Here is a 20,264-nt window from a genome sequence, read left to right on the forward strand (position 1 = left end):
TCAACTCAAAAGGCTGTGAAGGCTGACTTCATTAGTCAAGCTTTTACTCTGAATCCAAAGGACCTTCTACTTAGCACTTTGAGAAATACCAAAGGGACCTTTATATTTACAGTTTTTTTACAATGTTGTAAGCCTCACAGGCCTTTCTTCCTAAATTAAGTAAAGCCTGCAACATAAACTATGCAAATGCATTTTGTCATTCTCCTGCCTGAGTTGCCTCTTAGCATTTTATCACAGTGAGAATGATTAGAATAGAATAGTGGTTTTCCTACAAGCACCTGTTGTACATCTAAAATGAAAATAAAGAGGAAAGGGAAAATACCCCAACCAGTGACCTTTGCCAGGGAAAACTGTTTCTATTTTCTCCTCAGAAAATGATGTTAGTGCTGACAATTATAAATGTGAAATAACTTAAGATATCCACCATTAAAAGAGTGTTTCTGATCACTTAAGGTGTGTGGTTTCTGTAGCATTTCCTAAATTTTCTTTTTCAAGTTAGATATAAAAGTTAATACTATCAGAACTTGAAATGACCAGAAGAGCAATCCACGTACCTCAGATGGCACTTTTTCCAGGTGGGATCTAGGGCTGAGGGGCAGAAATTTCAGAAATATCTTTCTTTAGACTTCATCATTCACTAGCGTAGAAATTAGTTGTGGAAAAGGTAATGCCAGCTCACATTAGCAGGGTCTGAATCTAATTAGCAAAGGAGCAGATGCTACAGTCTCTGGATTTTTGAGGAAGTGCAATAATCAGGAAGAATGGGCTACCTCCTTTACTGACAGCAGATGTGTACAGAGTGATTAGTGCCCTTGTCAAGTACTCAGGTAATGGTGTTTCTTGTCACAACATATGTGTGGTTCTCATCATGAAGAAATCATCTAGTTTATGTGCTTCCCATTGTTCATGTTTAAGAATGCTTTTTTTGTTTTGAGTTTAATCTGTCATCTGTGAAGGTGTCAAGTCTTTCCACACTAGGACCTGTGTTGCATTTTAGGTTTATACATAGTTTAACACATTGTAATTTTGGTGGGGGTTCTAAATCTAACTCAGCTGCTGGCACTACTGCAGCCTTTTTTCAGGTACCCTTTTTTTTTTTTTAAATGAGGCCTCATCATCACTCTGGCTTTTCCTCAACCACAAACACTCAGCACTTCATCAGAATCATTGCAATTAAGGCAAAATATTGATCACTTTACCTCGCAGAACAAATAATTTGTCATTTAGGGACTATCATGTCATAGTCAAGCAAGAACTGCAGAACTAGAAAGTAGATTTACGTATCTATAGACTAGATTCAGCTCTGAAAATAATAAGAAATGCCACCTTAGTTGATGTGCAGAATTTTCAAAAAGTAATGTAAATGTGTATGAGTATCAGGGGAATTTGCTTAATATATAATGATGTTTTATTGAGAATGATATTGTGTAAATTGGAATTCAGGGAAGGAAAATTAACGATAAACTTTAAAGCTGTTGTGGTGGAATAGGTAGCTGGAGCCTGTAAAATATGTGACATTAGGGCAGGAGAACAAAGAAAGAATGGTGATACTATGGTAGCCCATGGCTTGGACAAGTGTACTCTACGCTGGGTTAAGAACTGGCTGGAGGGCCGGGCCCAGAGAGTGCTGGTGAATGGGGCTGCATCCAGCTGGCGGCCAGTCACTAGTGGTGTTCCCCAGGGGTCAGTGTTGGGTCCCGTCCTGTTTAACATCTTTATTGATGATTTAGATGAGGGGATTGAGACCATCATCAGCAAATTTGCTGATGACACCAAGCTGGGAGGGAGTGTCAACCTGCTGGAAGGCAGGAGGGCTCTGCAGAGGGATCTGGATAGACTGGAAAAATGGGCTGATTCCAATGGGATGAAGTTCAATAAGGCCAAATGCCGGGTGCTGCACTTTGGTCACAACAACCCCCTGCAGCGCTACAGGCTGGGCACAGAGTGGCTGGAGAGCAGTCAGACAGAAAGGGACCTGGGGGTACTAATTGACAGGAAGCTCAACATGAGCCAACAGTGTGCCCAGGTGGCCAAGAAGGCCAACGGTATCCTGTCATGTATCAAAAATAGCGTGGTCAGCAGGACAAGGGAAGTGATCCTTCCCCTGTACTCTGCATTGGTGAGGCCACACCTGGAGTATTGTGTTCAGTTCTGGGCCCCTCAGTTCAGGAAAGACATTGAAGTGCTGGAGCGGGTCCAGAGAAGAGCAACACGACTGGTGAAGGGACTTGAACATAAGACCTATGAGGAGAGGCTGAGGGAGCTGGGGTTGTTTAGTCTAGAGAAGAGGAGGCTTAGAGGTGACCTCATCACTCTCTATAACTACCTGAAGGGAAGTTATAGCCAGGTGGGGATTGGTCTCTTCTCCCAGGCAGTTAGCAATAGGACAAGGGGGCATGGGCTTAAACTCTACCAGGGGAAATTTAGGCTGGATATTAGAAAGAAATTCTTTACAGAGAGAGTGATCAGGCATTGGAATGGCCTGCCCAGGGAGGTAGTGGACTCGCTGTCCCTGGAGGTTTTTAAACTGAGATTGGACATGGCACTTAGTGCCATGATCTAGTAAACGGACTAGAGTTGGACCAAGGGTTGGACTCGATGATCTCTGAGGTCTCTTCCAACCCAGTCGATTCTGTGATTCTGTGATTCTGTGATTCTGTCTAGAGAATAACTAAGGGATGAAAAAGGAATTATCAGTGTGAAAGAAGAAAAGAAAAAGTACTGGAAATAAAGAGACAGAGCTTATTTCTTCTAGATAGTTTTTAGAAATAGTTACAAAGCAGCTGCTGAGAGAATAGCATCTGAAAAGAAACCAACCAAACAACAAACAAACAAAAAAAACAGAAACAAAAAATTCCCCAAAACAACAAAACCCCCCCCAAGTCAAAAGCAAAAAATGCTCTACAATTTTCAGTTTTTAATTTCCTCTAGTGAGTGAAGACAGGCTTCCTCACTCAACTAGAGAGCAGACAATTACTGTCCTACAGGGTCCTAGCTCAGCTCTTCATTGAAGCAAGTATGTGGAGTCTGAGACCTTGAGGTGGATGCAGGCTGACTGCTTGTGAATATGGCTGTGTTTACTTTTCTGTTGGTAGGCAATACAGTAGGTGTTTTGTCTGTTAATCTCCTACAAAGTACAACTATTTTTTTCCTACATTTTATTTTAATTTCCATAGGTAGTTGCACAAACAAGTCAACTATGAGAGGTTTAATAGTTCAGTGAGCAAGCAACAAACTTGAGCAAGTAAATGCACAGCCTCAAGCAATGCTCCTGATGCCTTGTTCTTCAGTCATCTTAGTAGCTTTGTGTATCTATAATGGATGATGTGATACAGGATACTGACAAAGCTGTGGGCATGAGATGTTCAGGCATCTCTAAGTTTGCAAAAGAAGCTGTATGTGTTTGTGAGTCCACTTGCACTAAAATTCATATTGTCTGGGGAGCATTTTAGTGCTTGCATAAAGTGGAGCTGAAACAGCATGGGTCTAACTTTACTTATAATGAAGAGATTATACATATATACACACACCACACATGGGTAAGACATGGGTCACATGTAATTTTAATGCTTACAATTCCTCTCTTGCATGGTGTTTTCTAAAAAACCTGGGGAAAACCTGCATGTATAAAAAATGCAATACCTGTCAAGATTACAGAGAAACCTAAACTAAGAGGTAAAAGAAGGAAAGATCATAAGAATAAAGATCTGTAATTATCTATGCCTGCTTATCCTAGAGCTTTTTCCATACTTTCTTTGAAATACAAAGCAAAACACAAAAGAATATGTCCTATTAAGTAATAAAGATGCTAAGTAAGCAAGTAGAATTAAAGAAATAATTGAACTATTAATGAAGGTTAATGTTTTATCACATGACCATTTCAAATACTTCACAAATAACTAAGCCGAAGAACTCCCTTACAGAGTAGGTATTCATATTTCCACTTTAGAGGTATAGAAACTAAATTAACCTCCTTGGCTACAAAAGAGTTATCCTGTTATGAACAAGTTAGGGCAGCACTGTATGGATTTCTAGTCCAATGCCCTGTAAAAGAGGATGAGAAGAGGGTGAGGAAGGATTTTGGAGATATATGCTCAGCAGTTTATGGGCAATTGCACGGATTTGGGGAGACTTTCCTGAAAAAAGGGTGCTGTGGTTGTGTCCCCACCTCCCCCACATTGTCTTAAGAGAAAAGGAGGTTTGGAAATTTTTCTCTAAAACCGGATAAAGAGTGACATTTTCTCTGAGGTACCCAAATAGGAACTGTGGAAACATTATATATATATACACACATATATATGTACACATACCCTTGTGCATATGTGTATTTTTTTGTGTGTGTATACACAGAGTCAAACATGGCAGCGTTTGACTGGATGACTCCAGAGTCTCTTCCATTCTCTACAGTTCTTTGACAGATAAAATTTGAAGATGAGAGAACATTTACTGAAGGTAAATGAAGGTACTTATTGGAGTGTAGTGCTTCAAAAGATAGAATTATCTAAAAAGTTAGATAATTCTGGAATTGTTGGCTTTTTTCATAAGCTCACCTCGTTACTTGGAATCCAGCAGTCTCTACTGATGGCTGTATCTCCATGCAAAGTATTACTGTACTTCTCCTATTGGCACCTCCTTCTGCTCTGGGAAGTTAGAGTAACTCCATTAAACACTTTCAAGTTCCCCTGTTGTACACTGATTATAGCACCTCACTAAGATGTGCTGTTTCTAGAAAACTGAGTTACTTTGAGGCACTGAGTAATCTGTTTTCAGTGATTGAGCATCACTGAAAGTGTTGTCAGTAAAGTTGTTTTTTTTTTCTGCAAATAAATTCCTAAAAGGTCTGCATATGTGTTCTCTACTCTACTCTACTCTAGTTTTCTTGTGTTCTCTGATTTTGTAGCAGCCAGTGGAAAATCATGGGGGATCAAAATCATGGGGAATCAGTGCCCAATTAGGTTCACGGGTGTTTTTTTGTAGGTTTGTTTGGTTGTTTTTTTACCTTTGATAGGAGCAAATAACATAAAGAGGAAATATATATATTTTTAAGTGAGGGAAAAGAAGCAAACTAAAACATATTAATTCAGTTTCAGAAGACAGGCCTGTGCACTGCAGAACTCAGATGAAAGCGAAGTACTGCACAGAAATTAATGGTAGGCTTGTTTTTAAATTATAAAAGAACAATACAGTGACTCGGAAGTTTATTCAAAAGTGTGATGGACTCCATAAAAATTATCAACAGATTCTTTTGAAGTATTGACTGCCCTGGAAGACTTATTTACATGCACTGGTCAGTGGTTTTGTTTTAGCTTCAGTAATTTTTTTTTTTTTTACAAGAAGAACAACAGGTTTTGCAGGATATCATTACTATCCTAGCAAGAAATTTATTTGTAACTGTTGATTTTTTCCTTATCCAAAGTAAAACTAATATTTATGTTTCTTGTTCATTGTTTTTCTGAAGTGCTTTTCTTATGTTTTCCTGTTCCTCATGTTTCTGACTTAGCTGAAACCAAAACAGCTAGTTCTGTGTGACCCTACCTTTCAATGGAAGGTTCATGCCTCCAGAATCTTCTCTTTTATGAAAATGATTTAGTTTGTGCACCTGTTATTGATTTAATCAGTACTGAGGAAAAATATTGTGGTCTGATGCACTTGGAGTTTCTCAGAATTGCCATAAAAAATATCTTTATTGACTAGCTTTATTCCCCAAATATTCACACAACTCTAACACAAAGATCAGTGCAAAACTTAGATTACAGTGGTTTACAAAGAAGGCCAGTATCACATAAAGTATAAATCATGTGTCATCATGCATTTATGATATGTCATTGAACTTATCCAAACTGCTTTTATGGTTCATGCTGTCATGAAAGCTTTGTGCAAGTTGGCTCAGTTCAGTGGCAGCTTGTCTGTGTCTATAACTATAAGAATACAGCATAAGTAGAAAATTCTTGCTGTAGTTTTAGAATTAAAATATTCAGGTTGTGTATGTTACACTTGAAGGCATACTTGCCAAAATGGATAAATAATTTCTGAAGTTTACAAGGGAGTTACGACTAAATCAATGACAAGGCTGCTTGCGAAGACATAGGAATGTCAAAGCTGCTATATTTCCCTGCATCTGTCTTGTGCCTCTAGCACATGGAAAATGAAATATAAACAGTAAACACTCTCGAAACAGACTCAGAAGATATCTGGTATTTTTGTAATCCAGTATCTGGATTTGGAAAGTTACTGCTCCTAACATATACCATAATTTCAGAGTTTTCTGAGTTTATGTAACAACAGTTAATTATCTGTGCCTGTCCTTTGCACTAATGAAATCTAAGTAGTCTACTGAGACAATGGCCTCCCCTATCTTATCCTTCCCCAAATAAAGCAGGGTAGACTGTCAGAGACCATGTCTATGAAGGATTAGTGTTAGTTTGTAAATATACTGAATGAAGCAGAAAAACAAACAAACAAAACCAAAAAAAACACCCCCTGAAAAAAAAAAAGCAAAACAACAAAAGACAACACCACAGAACACAAAACAAAACAACAACAAAAACACAAACAAAAAAACCCACCGAACAAACAAAACCAGAAGTTAAACTGCTTCCATCTAATTTAGCCAAATAAACATAGAAATGAGCTACCTTTTTGGCTCCTAAAATCCTGGAGAAAGAGCTAAAACTAAAACAACAGGATAGTTGATGTGGCAAAGAAAATTGAGAAAAGTGTGTAGAGGGGTGACTTACAGTTCTGAGGTGTTTTCCCCCCTTCATTTTATTTCAATCATGGGTTCAGAAGCCATGTAGTGATTTGATTCATCATGCAGAATTATGGCACTTAGTTGTTCCTGGCATAGCTATGTTCATAAACTCTATGTAGTCTTGGGATAGCTATTGTCATTATACTAGGTACTGTTAGCTTAAATAGCTAAGAGGTAAAATGACTTAAACTTAATTTCTATAGATAATCTGTTTAGATTTTTGAATTCCTGACTTCAAACACGAGACACATCTACATCTAGAAAAGCCCATCTCATTAACAGGTGGCTAAAGGATTGGTGTCACCTTCAAAATTTTGGTTTTTTTGACCATGGGGCAAACTTCATGGTACCTAGTCTCCTCAAATCAGATGGGCTTCATCCTTCTAGGAAAAGCAAGAGATCTATAGCCCATAAGTTGGCGGGGCTGATCAGGAGGGCTTTAAACTAGGTTTGAAGGGGGAAGGGATTGAAATTGGGCTCTCCAAAGATCAGCCTAAGGATGGAAAGCCTGAATTGAGAGTGAAATCAGCAGCCCACTTGAAGTGCATGTACACTAATGCACGCAGTATGGGCAACAAACAAGAGGAGCTGGAAGCCATCATGCAGCAGGAAGGCTATGACATAGTTGCCATCACAGAAACATGGTGGGATGACTCATATGACCAGAATGCTGCTATGTGTGGCTACAAGCTCTTTGGAAAAAACAGGCAGGGTAGGAGAGGTGGAGGGGTGGCTTTATATGTTAGAGAGTCTCTTGACTCTGTTAAACTGGAGGTCAGCAGTGGCAAGGTTGAGTGCCTGTGGACCAGAATCAGGGGGAAGTCCAACAAGGCTGACATCCTCGTGGGTGTCTGTTACAGACCACCCAACCAGGACGATGAAGGAGATGAATTATTCTACAAGCAGCTGGCAGATGTCTCAAAATTGACAGCTCTTGTTCTTGTGGATGACTTTAGCCTGCCAGGTATCTGTTGGGAGCTCAATACTCCTCAGAAGAGGCAGTCTAGGAATTTCCTAGAGTGTATAGAGGACAATTTCTTTCATCAGCTGGTAAATGAGCCTACCAGGGGTAAGGCCCCACTAGACCTACTGTTTACAAACACAGAAGGGCTGGTGGGAGATGTAGTGGTTGGAGGCCGCCTGGGGCATAGTGACCATGAAATAATAGAATTTTCAATATTCAGAGATGCAAGGAGAGCCATTAATAAAACCTCTACACTGGACTTCCGGAGGACAGATTTTGCCTATTCAGAAGTCTAGTTCAGAGCATACCCTGGGAAACAATACTTAAAAACAAGGTGGGGCCAGGAGGGTTGGACGTGCTTCAAGCAGGAGGTTTTGAGTGCACAGGAACAGGCTATACCAGTGTGCCGAAAGGCTGGCCGGAGGGGAAGACAACCAGCTTGGCTAAACAGGGAGATTCTGAAGGAAATCAGAAATAAAAAGAGAGTTTACCAACTGTGGAAAAAAGGGCTGGCTACTTATGAAGAATTTATGAAAACAGCTAGATCATGCAGAAAAAAAAATCAGGGAAACAAAGGCGCAATTTGGAGTTAATTTGGCCAATTCTGTTAGGGATAATAGAAAGTCCTTCTTTAAAATACGTTAATAACAAAAGGAGGGGCAAGGAAAACCTCCATTCTCTGTTGGACTCTGAGGGAAATATAGTTAAGAAAGATGAGGAGAAAGCTGAGGTACTTAATACCTACTTTGCCTCTGTTTTTACCAGTAAGACAGGTGGCCCTCAGGACAACTGGCCTCTGGAGGTGGTTGACAGAGATAGGAAGTGAAATAGCCCCCTTGTATTCCAGGAGGAAATAGTTGGTGACTTACTGAGCCATCTGGATCCTGACAAGTCTATAAGACCAGATGGGATCCATCCTAAGGTGATGAGGGAGCTAGCAGAAGAGCTCGCCAAGTCGCTCTCCATCATCTTCCAACAGTCCTGGCTCATTGGGGAGGTCCCATATGATTGGAAATTGGTGAATGTTACCCCAATCCACAAAAAGGGCTGCAAAGCTGACCCTGGCAACTACAGGCCTGTCAGCCTGACCTCGGTGCTTGGCAGGGTTATGGAGCAGATCATCCTGAATGGAATCACACAGCACCTTCAGGATGGACAAGGATCAGACCCAGCCAGCATGGGTTTAGGAGGGGCAGGTCCTGTCTGACCAACCTGATCTCCTTTTATGATCAGGTGACTCACCTGATGGATGAGGGGAAAGCTGTAGATGTGGTCTATCTAGACTTCAGCAAAGCCTTTGACACTGTCTCCCATAATATACTTGGACAAGTGTACTCTCTGCTGGGTTAAGAACCGGCTGTAGGGCCGGGCCCAGAGAGTGCTGGTGAATGGGGCTGCATCTAGCTGGCGGCCAGTCACTAGTGATGTCCCCCAGCGGTCAGTGTTGGGTCAAGTCCTGTTTAACATCTTTATTGATGATTTAGATGAGGGGATTGAGACCATCATCAGCAAATTTGCTGATGACACCAAGCTGGGAGGGAGTGTCAACCTGCTGGAAGGCAGGAGGGCTCTGCAGAGGGATCTGGATAGACTGGAAAAATGGGCTGATTCCAATGGGATGAAGTTCAACAAGGCCAAGTGCTGGGTCCTGCACTTTGGCCACAACAACCGCGTGCAGTGCTACAGGCTGGGCGCAGAGTGGCTGGAGAGCAGTCAGGCAGAAAAGGACCTGGGGGTACTAATTGACAGGAAGCTCAACATGAGCCAACAGTGTGCCCAGGTGGGCAAGAAGACCAATGGTATCCTGTCCTGTATCCAAAATAGCATGGTCAGTAGGACAAGGGAAGTGATCCTTCCCCTGTACTCTGCATTGGTGAGGCCACACCTGGAGTATTGTGTTCAGTTCTGGGCCCCTCAGTTCAGGAAAGATATTGAAGTGCTGGAGCGGGTCCAGAGAAGAGCAACAAGACTGGTGAAGGGACTTGAACACAAGACCTTTGGGGAGAGGCTGAGGGAGCTGGGGTTGTTTAGTCTAGAGAAGAGGAGGCTTAGAGGTGACCTCATCACTCTCTATAACTACCTGAAGGGAAGTTATAGCCAGGTGGGGATTGGTCTCTTCTCCCAGGCAGTTAGCAATAGGACAAGGGGGCATGGGCTTAAACTCTACCAGGGGAAATTTAGGCTGGATATTAGAAAGAAATTATTTACAGAGAGAGTGGTCAAGCATTAGAATGGCCTGCCCAGGGAGGTGAAGGACTCACTGTCCCTGGAGGTTTTTAAACTGAGATTGGACATGGCACTTAGTGCCATGACCTAGTAAATGGACTGGAGTTGGACCAAGGGTTGGACTTGGTGATCTCTGAGGTCTTTTCCAACCCAGTTGATTCTATGATTCTGTGATACCATAATGAGACTCATACTCCTTTACTCAGAAAGTATGCTTTTCACTGTTCTCACTGTCACTCTGTCAAGGTTTTGATTCCGGGGTGACAATAAAATCATGGCAGATGTCTTGTTAACCTCCTCTTCCCCTGCTTCAGCCCCTCCCTCTCCCCCCTTCCCACTAAGGACAGATGATCGGGAGAGAAAGAAGAGAGTTGGAAAAATTAAAAATGTTTTAATAATGCTACTAGTAAGAATAGAGAAAATAATACAAAATATACAAAACCAATCTTAAAAGTCCCAGCAACAGCAGGGCTGGCATCCGAAGTCCTGGATTGGACTCTGCAGCCAACCGGAGCTGGATTCAGTCTCTCATTAGGCCTCAGTTCGCAGGGACAACTAGCAAGGTCCTCTCCTAATGTTGGCCATAAGCAAAAGGGAAAAAGCAACGAGATCCTGGTGATCTCCTACTTTTATATGAGGTATTCAGGGGAATGGGATGTTATACTCCGTTGGTCAGTTTCTTGGTCACCTGTTTCTCTTGCCCCTCTCACAAGATGTCCATCCATGCTTATCAATAACTTCATATTCCATTGCTATGTTTACCAAAACATGTGTCTGGTTTACCAGGAAAATGCAGCTAATATGAAAGCTTTAGCTGACAGGCAAATTCACTAAAAGATAAACTTGTTTTTAACAAAAACAGGACACACTCTCATGTCATTCACCCTAGCCATATCTGTTTCAATGATATTTCCATGTTAAGCTAATAAAATTGCTCCTAAATACATGCAGGTATGGTTTGAATTGAAGAGGTAAAGAACTCGACGAACACACAGCCACAGGTGAAGCTGAAGTCAGGAACATGTGTATGTGTATGAGCTATGTATTGAAATCCTATTAGGCTAAATGCTCTGCTAACATATATACCCAGTTTCAAATCTATGACTGACTTTTTGAGTGTTTCAGGGAAGGAGTTTAGGTAAAGTTGATAGTTATGATCCAGATATGACTTTGTTCTAGTTTTCTATGCTTGTGAAATAGAACAGAGGTCATAGCCTTTGAAGGTATATGTGAAAGGAACTTAGTACTTCAACAAGGTTTTTAACATTATTGGGTAAAACTATAAAAAAAAGAAAACAAACAGCCTATATTTTTAAAAAAATCCTTATGCTTAAAAAAAGTACATTATCTGGTGAATGTTAATCAGCTTTTACATAGTGGAGAGTTCTACACAAAAATAACTGTTTTAGAGCTGCTTCTTGCCTACCAATATCCTTTTCTAGTTTGTATGAACTACCGTAGTGTTATGGTTAAGATGGTTAAGGACTTGCAAGAGATGAGTGATAAACTCTTTTCTATTATTGCCCTGTTATGCCTTCATCAGATATAATGGATTCTCCATTGCAGACAGGATTTGAAACTCAAGCTCAGACCATGTGTTATACATGTTGTAATGCCTTTTTGTCCCCTCAGCTTTACTTGATTGGTGAGATATTTATCATCTTTCTATTGTATGATGTTGTTACATAGTCTCTATGTTTTCATTCATTGGTAAGAGAAATTATTCCAGTATACATCAAATATGAAAAGGATGCTGGATCTCTTTAAAGTGAGAAGAGATATTGTGTTAATGTCAAGAGATTATCATTGTCACATTTGTTAACTAGCTTGTAGAACTATGAAACTTGATTTTAGACATTACTTGTAGAAGTTATATTTTCTCTGCCTTCCTAATGAATAAAAATATTTATTAAACACTGTTATTTTTATCATGCTGACATGGCAGGGGAAGATAAGCATTGTTTATTTTCTAAAGGCAAGGAGATACTCAACTATGTGTCCAACCTAACCAGTGAGATATTGGGATGGCAACTAAGTGCTGTCATTACTGGTTTAATTACATCTGTGTGTCCTCAAGTTCATTTAGTCTCAAGTTTAGCACTCTAATGATATCCACTCTGTGTGGTGGAAACACTTCATAAAATGTAGTTGTGTTCTTCAGCTTAGATCATTCAGCAAGTCTGATTTGGGCCCCTCCCCCTTGAATTATGATCATGATAGTCTATAATCAGACAGTTTAATCAAGGCAAAACTATATTTGTTCAATGAGAAAGTATTTTGAAAAGACTGTATCTTAAACAATTACCTCTTTTCAAGTCCTTATTTGCCTACAGGAATCTGACCATTTATGTGGGGACCTTAGACTAACCTTCCACAGAGACACTTCCAGGCTTCCTCTCTCTCTCTGCTTGTCTTACTGTCAGAGCTCTCCGATATCATACCTCACAGACCCTGGCAAATCGTACTGGGAATGAAGTAACTTTTTAAGCTTTCATGCTTAAAATTTTCATGTTTTGCTCTGCTCTGGGAAAAGACAGGTTATCCATTCTGTGAATTAATGATTTAAAAACTTAACAGCTTTCTCATTTTTAAAAGACCTTTGAAGGCTAGGTGCTCTTGGGTGGGAAGTAATTTTGTACCTCTTTTGTTCTTCCAAACCCTAGTAAAACTAAGGTGCAAAGACACAAAAGAAACAAATGTACATAATTTTACAACATCTTCTACTCCCTGGTCCAAACATATATGGCATTTATAAATTTATTGTATCATTGTATTTGGTATTACACGTATCCTATTGACTTAAGAAATAGATTCCACGCTACTAACACACAGCATCTCTACTGCCCTATTGCTAATGCAACAGCCTATCGTAGTTCGTAACTCTATGCAGTAGGAAGTCATTATTGCATGAAAGAACATGGCATTTTTAAAAACCTTTCCTCTTAGGATTGTCACGGAGGAACACCGAAATTAGTTTTAGGCAGACAGCAAGGTCCAAAACAGATTTCTATTCCATCCAGGAAAGTCCAGGAAAACAACCAATGAGAAACAGGGTTTATACAATCAGTTAGCACTCTGGTAACATAAAATACAGGTTTGTACATCAGTTGAGGAAATCATTGGGGTACAGCAAATAAGAAGAATGGAGATCCAAAGTGTGCATACACGTGGCTCACGAAAAACAACGCCAGAGCCGTCCCTGACTTCAGGAAAATACGCTCACTTGTCTAGTGAGGAAAGCACACTTGCTTATATTAAAGCAAGGAATTATATTAAGAAAAATACACTCGCTAGTCCAGTGGGAATTATTAAGTTATCACTCACCCACACATAGAGAGGAGGCAGTCCCAGTTCTGGGAGGTTACCTTAGACGACATTCCGGTCTAAGGGGAGGGTCTCTCGGCTGCATTTTGGCCTGCTGCTTCGAGAGGACACACACAAAGGAAATCCTTGTCAGGAACCCTGTTTTTATAGTTTTGTCTGATCTGGCTATGGGCATTCCAGAAGCTTCTTGGCTCCTCTGCACCCCCACTCTGGCTATGGGGGCCCTGAAATTTCTCGGCACCCCCTCCATCTCTGGCTGTGGGTACTCAGAAACTTTCCAACTTTTCAGTGCCTCTTCCCCTCTCCTAGCTAACTGACAGAGGGTTAAACAAAAGGAGCTATTCACTGCCCCATTGCAGGAGGATTGGGGGGGGGCGGAATGTGTTGAGGGAGAGGGGGATCTACATGCACCTTCCACATCCAAGAAAAGCGGGGGCAGATGGAAGCGGGGGTAGATGGGGGTGTGCAACTGCCACAGGGATGAAGAAGTAAAACAGTAGTTAGTGTTCCATTGACCATGTTGTCACTGACTGCTGAAGCAGTTCAGACTGAAGCAACTTGTTGCTCTAATTACTTATAGTTGTATTCATTAGTGTTTCAGCAATCACTGGGAATTTACATGGAGTGAAATGGGCTCATTCAGTTACATAAGTCTTAAAGAAAATTCTTTAGCCTACCTTCACTTTTATGTTTTAAGGCAAAACTTGAGTGAAGGCCAGGCTGATACACAAAACCTTCATGGTTCCAGCAGTTTGATACTTCATGAAAACTCGAATTTAGTAAGGGATCTATTTATGTAGAATCCTATTGTGAGATAGCATTCAGAACAGCCTAGTAATAGGGATTGGTGTCTCAGAGAAAGGCAAAAGAGATATGAAGATAGTGGTTTGTTTGTTGTTATTGTTGTTGTTTGTTTGTTTTATTTTATTTTGTTTTGCTTTAGTCACTAGCACAAATCCATTCTATATATCCTAGCAGGTTGTCTCAGTCCATTTACTTGGTAGGTGTAGACATAGGCATCATAGATTTATTCAGTCATCAGTTGAACTAGTTGGCCACATCATCTGGAAGACCAAAAAAAGGGGTAAAATAAACAACATAGTGTTTCCTAAAGACTAAACTATCTTTTAATTTCTAAAAACATGTTCTGTTCTCCTCAAAATTCAGGTAATGTAGAGCGATTTTGCTAATGCAGCACCATTTCTATGGCTAAGCATAATGTCTGTACTCTCAAATGCAAAAAAATCCTTCAAAATCTTGTATCTATGCTTTCTAAGTTTCAAATTCACTTAAAACTTTAGAACTTTCTTTGTTGTGACTATCTGCAATATGAGCTAGTGTGAGAGCTTGATCTTGGTACTTTACGTAGTGTGTGGAGATTTCTAAAGTAGTATTTAAGTCCTACGAAACAACCCCTGGTCTTCTTGTTTCCACGCATCCAAGTAGGTTTTACTATTTCATTTCTCAGAGGTGAAACGTTTATTCCTAAAAACAGAAAATAACTCTATTTTTGCATCTTTGCTAAGTTGTTTATTTGATGAAAATAAGTTGCTCACACCAGAAGTAGATTTGATGAATCAATCAACTTTGAATGATATATATATAATGGAAAGGATTTCTAAAAGTGTTGAAACATGTGGTTTCAAAATATTTTTTTTTTTAATAGCAGTTTTTAGTTTGAAATAGGGGCCCGTTAACTTCAGAAAAAAAAGATCAAGATTGCAAAATGAAACAGCTATCCACATCTGAGTCTGTCGAGAAATTCTTGATTGTGTGGTTAAAATATTTTTGAAGCAAGAAAAACGATATTTTAGTAGGGCAAGAAAAACAAATATCATCCAGTTCCTTTATAACAAGATGTTTCAGTACTGTTGAAGGAGTCGAACTGATATCCATGAGAAGGAAGTGACTCCTTGGATCTGATAATTGAAGCAGTTATCTAACACAGGGCTGGTAAACATTAAAGGATTCATTGAGCTATTAATTATACTAAAATTGAATTAAATAATTTAGGTTTAGTGATATCCTGAGCTACACACTTAATACAACTTTCAAGCATTAAGTGTAAAATACTCTGTTTTGGTGTTACGTATGCATCACGCAATGTTTTTGTGAGAAATTCTGACACTAAAAGGGTCTGCATTTTCTAGCTATATGGCATATTAGCAACCATACAAGCATACTATTATTATAGGATTATTTTTCTAGCATATTTTCAATAGACAAAAGACAGGTAAATATAGCAAATATTCACAATGTTAGAAAAGGCTAACATTACAAAAAAATTCCTCTACTCAACATATTCTATTTCTGCCCAGTGGAGAAAGAAAAAGCAAGATTCCTTGTTAATGTGGTAAGAAGAATTGGTTTGTTTGTGGAGTTTTTAAAAAAAAATAAAATACTCAGCTATTCAGTACTCCTGCATTTGGTCCTCTTGAGAAACTGAAAATCAAACGAAAACTAGCCTTGACTGACCTTTTTCATTTTCCTTTCCAGAAGATTTTTATCATTTCAGAATTTAAATCTAAACAAATTTCTACAGAAAATAATTTCAAAATAAGAACCATTTAGAATGTGAATGTGAAAAATATCTCTGGTTTTCAAACATATTTATTTTTTTAAAATAAACATTAACAACTGACTTCCATGTGAATTCACCTCTTCAGCCAAATTAATATAGTGTCCAAATAAAAAAAAATGTACCTGGATCTTCTCATGTGCATCCTCTTTCCTTCTCTTAATATGAAGGCACTGCAGTATTTTAAGTTGCATATCATAGAGGAGTTACTTAATGTAAATCATCATATGAAAAAAATAAATAGATTGTTCATTAAGCTGGTAACATACTTATTAATCTTCTTGCTATCTAATAGGAGACTTATTTTTCTGAGAAAGACTGTTAACTTCCTATATTTAATATAATTGAGATTTGTGCATTGATTGACCCCACAGCAAAATACTTTTGGTTCCTGGCTAAGAATACTGGTATGTGTTGTGGTTTTGTCCTAGCCAGCAACTAGGACCATGCAGCTCCTTGATCATTCCTCCCCTCTCTGCTCTTGGTGGGATGGGGAGAAGTGGGGAAAAAAAAATAAATAATAATTTAAAAAATTAAAACTGATTGGTTGGGATAAAGACTTTAACAGAACAACAAAGGAAGAGATATACAACAACAATAATAATAATAATAATAAAGGAATATACAAAGTGAGGGATACCACCTGCCCAGCATTCTCCTGACTAGCAATTCCTTCCCCCAGGCAGTTCCCCCAGTTATATACTGAGCATGACATCATATGGTATCAAATATCCCTTTGGCTATTTTGGGTCAGCTGTCCTGACAGTGTCATCTTTCAGCTTCCCATGAAAATTAACTCTTTCCCAGCTGAACCCAGAACAATATGGGTATTTGAGGCAAACAGAAATAATTCTCCAATAAGCTGGGCATCTAGTTATGGTATTTAAGGGAAAAGTTTTGAAATAATTGGAAATATTTTCCTAGTCTGTTTGTCTTTTGATGCTGGCTTAAAATATCTTCTATGAAATGCAAACTTATCTGTGCAGAACATCTTTAGAGGGCTAGAAATATAATGTTTAATTCTTAGTGAAACAGGATGATGTCAAACCTCTTTAAATGCTTTATTATCAGCTGTTCAGACATTTTAATTGAACATCATATGTCCAGTAGGCTCAAAGAAGGTGCAGCAAACTAGGCTTTGCTCCAACTTAAGTTTGGATCACAGATTCCTCAAGAATTGAATACACTGGTATACAAGAAAGCTTAACTCTGTGTTTTCAGTAGTACAAATTTTGTCAGGAGTTTCTTATCTGAAGATTAGACAATCATAGTGAGATGTCCGAGTTACATGAGGTGCTTTGACAGCATATTTCTTTTGACAGTAGGACAAGAAAGTGCTATTAACATAAATGCTGTCAGGTGCTGCATCAAATCTGTATTGGCTCTGTTGACATCTCATTTTCTCCATCTCTCAGGGGGCAGAAGGCAAATGGTGGTGTCTTGAATGCCGAGCCTGCTTAAAAATAGCTTCTGAAATGACCATTTTGCAGCCTGACTTTTTTGGCAGGTGTCATGGTTTCCTGGTGCTAAACTCCAGTGCCACAACTCATTCTAATACTGGATACTTCATTTTCTACCATATAGAAATCACATATATACCACAGTTACACACTGCCGCTTTATTATTTACTGCCTAAACCAACCTAGTAATATTTCTCTTTCACTATTTAATACAAATGCTTCTCATTTCTCAGATACCAGAAAGTATTTGTTTGAAGGAACTGTAACTAATCTCATAACCCCCGAATACAGGCAATCCATTACTTCCTCCACTAGAGAAGATTTTTTTCACATCAGCAACATAGGTTTTAAATATTCTGTTGTGGTTTTGAGTTTTGTATTTTTGGGGGTAAGGTGTTTTGCTTTGTTTTTTGTGAAACGCTAAGAACAGACTTTTTTTTTTTTTTTTCTATATTTTTCTCTACATACCTCAGCACTTACGTTCTCCTCAAGATATATCTGAGAAAAAGAAATAATATTAGTTTGGAAAACATTTCATAAAATAAGGTTTGAAGAAACAGAAATACATTACCCTTGGTGGAACAATGTCAATGCTATTGATTAATATGAAACTATAGTAGTTTAGGTCAGATGAGAACCTGACTATATTTTTTGTATATATATAGTAAATCTGATGTCCTCTTGCAGCTGGACAGTGTGAGGTCCAGGGATGCTGCATAAAGCTGCTCTCTAGTGAAGATAATGCTAGCTGGTGGCTCATTGAAGGATTAAGTAATTGCTCTCTTCCCCACTTGCTCTGGTATTAAAAACAACGTGGTGATTCCTGGCTTTTAACGGGAAATATGCACAAATCAATGGTATGGTGGCATCGCTTATAGCTTTGCTTTGACTTTTTAGCTGAATGCAGTGCTGACTATAACTGACTGAGGGGAAAAAAAATCTAGTTTAACTGTAGAATCTCGTGATAAAGTTACCATTGTTGATAGTCTTTCCCTTTTTTCTTTATAAGCTCTTCCACCCTGCCATATTCAAGGCTTGTATCTTCAATAATCTGTTGTACATATCTTAACTCAGGGAGAATTTTTTAAGGTTTGTTTCACTATTTGAAATTTATTAAAAATAAATAAATGTGTATTGTACCCTGAAATAGCTCTGCCTGTTCAAAATAATTTCCCTTTGCTACAGTTAATACCTGGATTTTAACATCCTTTTCTTTATCAAATGATCCACTTTTATTGCTCAGCATAGTTTCTAAGTAGCTTACAAAAAACACACTATGACTTCTAAGATGTAAGTAACATTTTATTCAGTGATTACTACATAAATCATTGTAATTATGTTGTAATTGCTTAAACATTTCTATCATGTTTAAATACAGAAAGCTTTCATTTTTTTTGTGTGTGTGTATGTGTACACACACCCACAAATTATGATTGAACCTGTAAAGAAAGTAATATTATAAAGCAGTTTGAGACCATTGTAAAAACCCCTCACTTTAGAATTAATGCAATTACTGTTAGTATGTTTAGCATTGATGTTAGGATTGTAGATAAGAGATTTAAGAAAAAGGGGAGTTCTTTTAAAAACATACTGACTTGAGAAAAAAATTGTGAGACATAGAATAAGCAAAGAATTGTGGAAAGTGGGAAAAGAATTATGTCAAACCCTTGGCCTCCAGGAATAATGTCTAGTTCACTGAATTGGACCAAATTATCCAATGAATATATTCAATAACTTGCTGTGACTAAGGGCAAAACAGAATGTTTACAAGAAGTGAGCTTCTTGAAGAATAACAGTTGCGTTAAACTAGGCAAACAAGGAAGATGCTGGTTAAAAGACAAAACACAAATAAGAGGACAAGTTGTTGTCCCTAACTTTCATAAAAGTCAGAGTCCCCATTGATAAAAGGTATTTAAGTTAAAGTTTCCCACTTTGGTAAGCTTTGACGTAAGCTTTGGTGCACCATTGATTGTGATAACTTTTATGCTGTTAAGAAGTTTTGACCTTTCTTCCAGCAGAAGGTCCAAACTCCAGTGAGCCATATCCATCATATCCATTATTTCTAAAAGTAAGTAATCTTCATTGCATCAAAGGCCAAATTTGGCCCTGTAGGTTTCTCTCTGGTGCCCCCGTGAACCACTATGTAAGAGGCATTCTCAGTCAGAGATTTGGCTTCCAGTGGAATCCAGGCAAATTCAGTATGCCATTATAATTAGGAAAATCTGCTTATCTTTTGGGAGAATAGGGTGAAATTTGTTTAATTCCAAAGGCAAGCACAGTTCTTAATAAGAGTTTAGTCCCCAAATCGTATTTAAATAGAATTAAAATCATACCCCTGCAAAGATCTAAGTTACTATAGAAGGTGCTGGCTACTTGTTTCCTGCCATCTGTAAATGAGAATGGTTTCATTAGGTTTCTGAGCACACGTTGCTATTGGCCAAAGCAGGTGGAAGTTTTTAGCAACTCATTTTTTGTTTGTCATGTCTATGTACTATGTTTACCCAGATATCCATCCCTGGAATAACAGGAAATTATACAAAGGACTATTTACAACGACTACCCAAACTTCTTGAGGTTTTTACTCTTGTTGCAACTTAACCATCTGAAGTATTCCCTGCATGAAGAAATGGAAACCAGGTACCCCAAATGTTATCATGTCCCCATTACAGGTACAATAAGATGAACACTGTCCTTATCACAACAAACCTAGAGTTATTTTCACCTTTAATCAAGTTATGAAACAACAGCAATATAGATAGGTATCTTACCTGCCTAGACTCTACCTCATCCTTCTGTGAACAGTTTGTAAAACAATTCAAGCTATCTTTCCTGTTTTCCATGTTGCAGTTCTTTCTGGAAATGGGAATAATAGGATCCTACTCTTTTTTTCTTGGAGTCAGTCTCATTTTTAATTAACTCTGATGTGTTCCTTTGAACTCCATCATTACTGTAGATCTAGA

The 20,264-nt window shown here is 38.7% G+C and overlaps 1 protein-coding gene across 35 annotated transcripts in view; it reads left to right on the forward strand.

Moving 5' to 3' along the window:
• The window catches only part of LRRC4C (leucine rich repeat containing 4C), a 611,011-nt gene that overhangs the window by 361,576 nt on the left and 229,171 nt on the right, over positions 1–20,264 (forward strand). The gene's annotated exons all lie outside the window — the stretch shown is intronic.

The sequence above is a fragment of the Columba livia genome, chromosome 5 (genome assembly GCF_036013475.1).
Source record: "Columba livia isolate bColLiv1 breed racing homer chromosome 5, bColLiv1.pat.W.v2, whole genome shotgun sequence".
In the NCBI taxonomy this organism is placed as follows: domain Eukaryota; kingdom Metazoa; phylum Chordata; class Aves; order Columbiformes; family Columbidae; genus Columba; species Columba livia.